Below are 5,875 nucleotides of genomic sequence, written 5' to 3' on the forward strand. Positions count from 1 at the left end.
ACCTCCTTGTATTATATACTGCTATTCTTGGGTGTTAGTCTCCTACTCTGTTGTTTTATATTCCACAGATGAGTGCAATCTTTATATGTCTGTCCCTCTCTTTCTGACTCATTTCAGTTAGCATGATACTTTCCATGTTGATCCACTTATATGCAAAGTTCATGACTTCATCTTTTCTAACAGCTGCATAGTATTCCATTGTGTAGATGTACCAAAGTTTCTTTAACCAGTCATCTGTTCTTGGGCACTTGGGTTTTTTCCAGATTCTGGCTATTGTAAACAGTGCTGTGATGAACATATAAGTGCAGATGTCATTTCGACTATACCTTTTTGTTTCTCCAGGATATATTCCCAGAAGTGGTATTGCTGGATCAAATGGAAGCTCAATTTCTAATTTTTTGAGAAGTGTCCATTGTTTTCCAAAAGAGCTGAGCCAGTCGGCATTCCCACCAGCAGTGTAGAAGAGTCCCTTTCTCTCCACATCCTTTCAAACAGCGGTTGCTTTTGTTCTTTTGGATATGTGCCATTCTCTGTGGTGTGAGATGGTGTCATAGTTGTTTTGATCTGCATCTCCCTGATGATTAGTGATGCAGAGCATTTTTTCATGTGCCTTTTGGCCATTCGTATCTCTTCCTTAGAAAAGTTTCTTTTCATTTTCTCACCCCATTTTCTGATGGGGTTGGATGTTTTCTTCTTGTAGAGTTAAGCCAGTGCTTTATATACCCTGGATATCAACTCCTTATTGAATGGGTATTGGGTGAATATCCTTTCCCATTCTGTAGATTGCCTTTGTATTCTGGTCACTGTATCTTTTGCAGTGCAGAAGCTTCTTAGTTTAATATAGTCCCATTTGTTTATCTCTGTTTCCACTTGGTTGGTCAGTTACATGTCATCTTTGAAGATACCTGTAGCTTCAATATCATGGAGGGTTTTGCCGACCTTATCTTCAATGTACCTTATGGATTGTGGTCTGATGTTGAGAAAGATAAGATCTCTTTTTAATCATTTTTCCTTTGTTAATGCTGTGTGCCTTATATTGAAACTATTGATTTCTGTTGGGGGAGCCAAACCTGCACCCCTGTTAGAGGGAGTTTATTTTAGGAATGGTTCCTCCCCATTCACAGAGGGAGCAGCCACCCATAGGTTGGAATGAAGATGATTTGAGACTGCTTTGACTCAATGAGTAGTGATGCAAAGTATTCTATGCCTTAAGTTCATATTTTTTACCATTGATTGACTTGCCAGTCCCTTTTCTCTTGCTTGTCCTAGTCTGTGTCTCTCCCCTCTGCATGCCATCCCCCCTGCAGCCCGGGGAAGTGCTCATTAGCTCTGAACTTGTTCATCAGTCTATGTTCCAGAGCGAGACTTCTTGACACAATGCTCTTTTTTCTCTAGTGAATTTCTTAATAATACCCCTCATGGGATGTTGTATTCAATTGTTTTGATGTGTTCTTTGTATTGATGCCCCAGGTAGGCTCACAGAACTATTTCTTTTTGGCCATCATAGCTTCATCGATCCAAGAAGTTCAGAATCTGAATCCAAATAACTGAGTTGGAATTCCAGCTCTGCTACTTGCTGCCTTACAGGATTTGACAAGTTATTGAAACTTTCATAGGGTTTTATCATCTATAAACTATGGATCATAATAATGCCCTCTTCAGTGTGAATTAAATTAAATGAGCTTCATATGCAAAACACTTAGAAAAGTATTTGGTACACAGAAGACCAATTTACATGTTGTTTAATTCTATTACAGAATGGGGAGTCCTGTGCTTAGTATACAATAACAATGTGCACTCAATGACCTAACGTACTAAAAAAATCAAATAACATGAAAGGCAAAGGAACAAGAACTTTAATAAAGATGAGTACCATCTTTATTATGTTATGTAGTTTAAGTTTTCATTCACTCTTCACTTCATTCTTTTTTTAAGTTAACTCAAAACACAAACATATACATGTGTTAAGTTTCTACTCCTAGCTTGTGACTGAGCCAGCCTTTAAATTTGGTTTTGCCAGAATCAAAGCCTATTTCATTTGGATGGTTCAAGTGCAAAGCTATTTGGAAAGTTGAAGTTTAGAACTTTTTCTCCTATAGGATTCTGTGCTAAAAATGTTTAAGTGGCTGTAGAATACTTAATTTGGTTTCCCAAAATAAATACATTATCTCTCTGGAGAAAGAAAGTAATTTCCCTTTAAAAAAGAGTAATTTCCTTTGTAAGATATTGTAATATCTTATCATTTGTTACCAAGGCAGATACAAACCTAAAATAAGGATCTAGAAGTATAATTTTTGTTTTAAAGAAATTTTTGTAAGTGGAATGAGTATTAATTTGGAATGCTATCAATTAAGATTTTTTAAAATCAGTTTTATATTTCTTACTTGTGCCTATAATTTTTAGAAAAGTAAGCAACTCTACTTGCTGCCCTTGAGGAGCATCTACTGAAAGACACACTCCCCATCATATCAGCCCTGATCTTTCGTGTGTGTTCTCTTATCTCAGCATGTCCTCATCTCATTCTACTTCTGTGGCAGTCTTTGACATGTAATGAATTTTAATGTGTGTGTGTGTACGTGTGTGTGTGCATGTGAGTTAGAGAAATTCAGTACTGCCTATGTCTCGATCCTCAATCTTCTTCTTGTTCTTTTGTTTGTTTGTTTTTTCTTTGGGGCCACACCTAGTGATGCTCAGAGGTAACTCCTGACTCTGTACTCAGGAATTACTCCTGGCAATGCTCAGGGAACCATATGGATACCAGGCATAGAACCCAGACCAGCCACATGCAAGGCAAGTGCTTTACTCACTCTGACATTTCAATCTTCCTTTTTTAATATCACCTTATTTTTCTGGTCTTCTTGCCTTTCTTTTACATTATTTCTTACTGCTCTATCTCTTTGAATACAATGTGCTTTTGGAGTCTGTCCTCTAGAGTTAATTATTATCCATTCTTAGTTTAACCTGCTAGAGTAAAAGTTTTCATCCCTCAATATTTAAAAGAATAACAAATGGCTATACAGTATGAATGTCCTTTGGAATTTTTTCCTTGATGGCATAAAGAGTTCATTTAATAGTGAATAAATCTGACAAACTGCATAAAATATCATTGAAATTATGACTAAAATAAATATATATCTAAAACAGAAATTATATCTTAAAATTTTGCAGATGGAAATAACTTTAAGGGTTTTATGCTTCTTAAGTATTACAAAGTAGAAACTAGAATTAAATTCTTAAGGAAACCCTTTATTGCAAAAGCCTTCAAGTCACATAGGTATAATGAAATATCTACCACATATTATAGGGAATTAAAAATATTAGAAGTAGCTGCTTCAGACAAGTATCTAATATTCTGTTTAATAAGACAGTTAATAGCAAAAATTGGCCTACATATAATCTGAAATTTCCCTGTGCCTGATGTGCATTGTTTCCTAAAAGATATTAATTATTTTATACCATTATCATATCACATCAAATGAGGATAGAAAACAGAATAAGCCATTTTCTTCTCATCAGTTTATGCTGCAGAATATTCTGGGAAAAGAAGTGGGACAGTAATGGTAAGCATCAACTACTTTGTTCTATTGGTGTCCTTTCTAATTTAAAGTAGCTTTTGTATGTATGATTGCTTATCTTACGGTGGCACACCTAGCAATGCTCAAGGGTTACTGCTGGCTCTTTGTTCAGGGATCACTACTGCCAGTGCTCAGGGGACCCTATGGAGTGTTGGGGATCAAACCTGGATTGGCCACATGCAAAGCATGCACCCTCCCTGCTATAACACTGACCCCTCATTAAAGGTTGAAGGAGTCTGAATTTGGGGAATGTTCTATGGGACATGAGGCTTTGCAATAGACATGAGCCATCATTCATCTTATTTCTGTGTTTTATCTATTATCCTCTAGAGGGAATGAATATTCCCAGTGTCAGTCATCCTAGGAAATAAGCTAATTCTGCATGAGGATCTACTGCTGGAGGAGGGGCAGTCTAAGTGGTTGTAGAAATGGCCATTTAAATAAATTAATTTTTGTCTGGAAGACAATGAGAGTTCTTGCTGTGTACTTTGCATGCAAAAGGAAGTCTCATCGCTTTTGGAAATCTCATCTCACATGGTAACTGTAAAATAGAAGGTGCTCAATAGCATATAAGAATTGTTGGACATATTTAAAGACAATCACCTAAAATGCATTCTATAAAACTTCTAAATGATGGTGTTTGGAGCCAGAGTGATAGGACAGCGGTTATAGTGTTTGCCTTACAGTACAGCTGATCTGGGTTTGGTCCCTGGCACCCCATATGGTCCCAGAACCTGATACTGGCATAATGGGGTTGAGATCTGAGGTTGGGAAAACTATACATATAGAATTTGATCATGGATGACTGTAAAGTTGGGTGCTATGAATAACTTTGTAAATTACAGTACCTCAATTAAAAATATTTTTTAAATAAATAAATTAAATAAATGATGGTGTGCATTCACACCCAGAACTTTCTGGTTTCTAATGCTGTGCTACCTTCACTTAATTCTCCGCCTCCTCTTTTAACTTCTCCCACTTTCAGGTAAATTAGAGCAGACTATAATTAGTACAGATACTCATCCTTCATTGCTGTTTATTTTTAATATATATATATATGTATATTTGCTTTTGGGGTCAAACCTGGCAATGCACAGGGGTTACTCCTGGCTCTGCACTCAGGAATTACTCCTGGCAGTGCTCTGGGCACCATATGGGATGCTGGGAATCCAACCTGGGTCGGCCCTATCTGCTGTGCTATTGCTCTAGTCCCTATATTTTTTCATAAGACACAGAGTTTTATTCTTTACTTAAGAGAAGTAAGACATAGCAATATGGTCAAATTAGGCCATAATCTGCTTACTGGACTAGGTGACTTCATCCACTCCTCACTGTCTTCAGTCCCTCTTATGACTTCCTTGGTCCTTGATGCGATTTGCTCCTTTAACTGTTGTTTTAAATTTGCTAAAAATATATAAAACAAGAAATTTCAAAATTAAAATACAAACTAAGCTAACTAATAATTCAGAAAAACATAAATTAATATAAGCAGCAAATTTCAGCACATGAAATTAAATGAGTTGTATTACTGCTAACTTAATGAAAAACAGTGAATTATTTCTATTTAAGGGTTGCCATCCTCTCTTACAAATTGTAACTTTAATGTTGTAATTACTTGACGTGATTAATCATCCAGTCAACAAAGTAAATAATTTCCACCTAAATGAAATGTGTTGACAAAATGGTATTTCTTATTTATATGTACTTTATATGAGCCATTTTTACTTTTTTTAGTGAATAAATTGATTAGAACCATATTAAACTATCTTTGTGTCAGCATTTTGCCCTGAAAGTCCAATTTTGTGTTGAAATATTGGATAAAGTCTTTCTGAATGTAGGACACAGGGGAGAAAAAAAAGTGAAAATCTAACAACCAGTTAAAATCCACATAATTCAGCAATAATGCAGAAAGAAAGAATTGAAAAAAGGATCTTCAGTTCTAGCCTTTGGACCTTGTGTTCCACTAGCTGGGGATCTAACTGAATTTGTTGATTTTCCTGAACCACAAGCTTCCCATCAGCAATTCCATAAGGTCATTTAGAAGATAACATGACAAGTTATTAATGGTCAGTTCTGTGAGGATTAAGTAGTACCTAAATACTGTCTTGTTTATTTCAAGTACTGAAATTCTACTGGAAGGTGAGAATTTGTGGGAAAGTTATAGCACCTTAATTTAGGGGAATAAAGTAGGGAAATTAAAACAACATTTTGCTCCAAGTGTTTAGGATTCTTTTTTATTCTTATTTATTTTATGTCTTCTAAACAGACTATTGAGAAAAATTCCCCAAATGTAGCCTAAT

This window comes from Sorex araneus, chromosome 1 (assembly GCF_027595985.1).
Source record: "Sorex araneus isolate mSorAra2 chromosome 1, mSorAra2.pri, whole genome shotgun sequence".
In the NCBI taxonomy this organism is placed as follows: domain Eukaryota; kingdom Metazoa; phylum Chordata; class Mammalia; order Eulipotyphla; family Soricidae; genus Sorex; species Sorex araneus.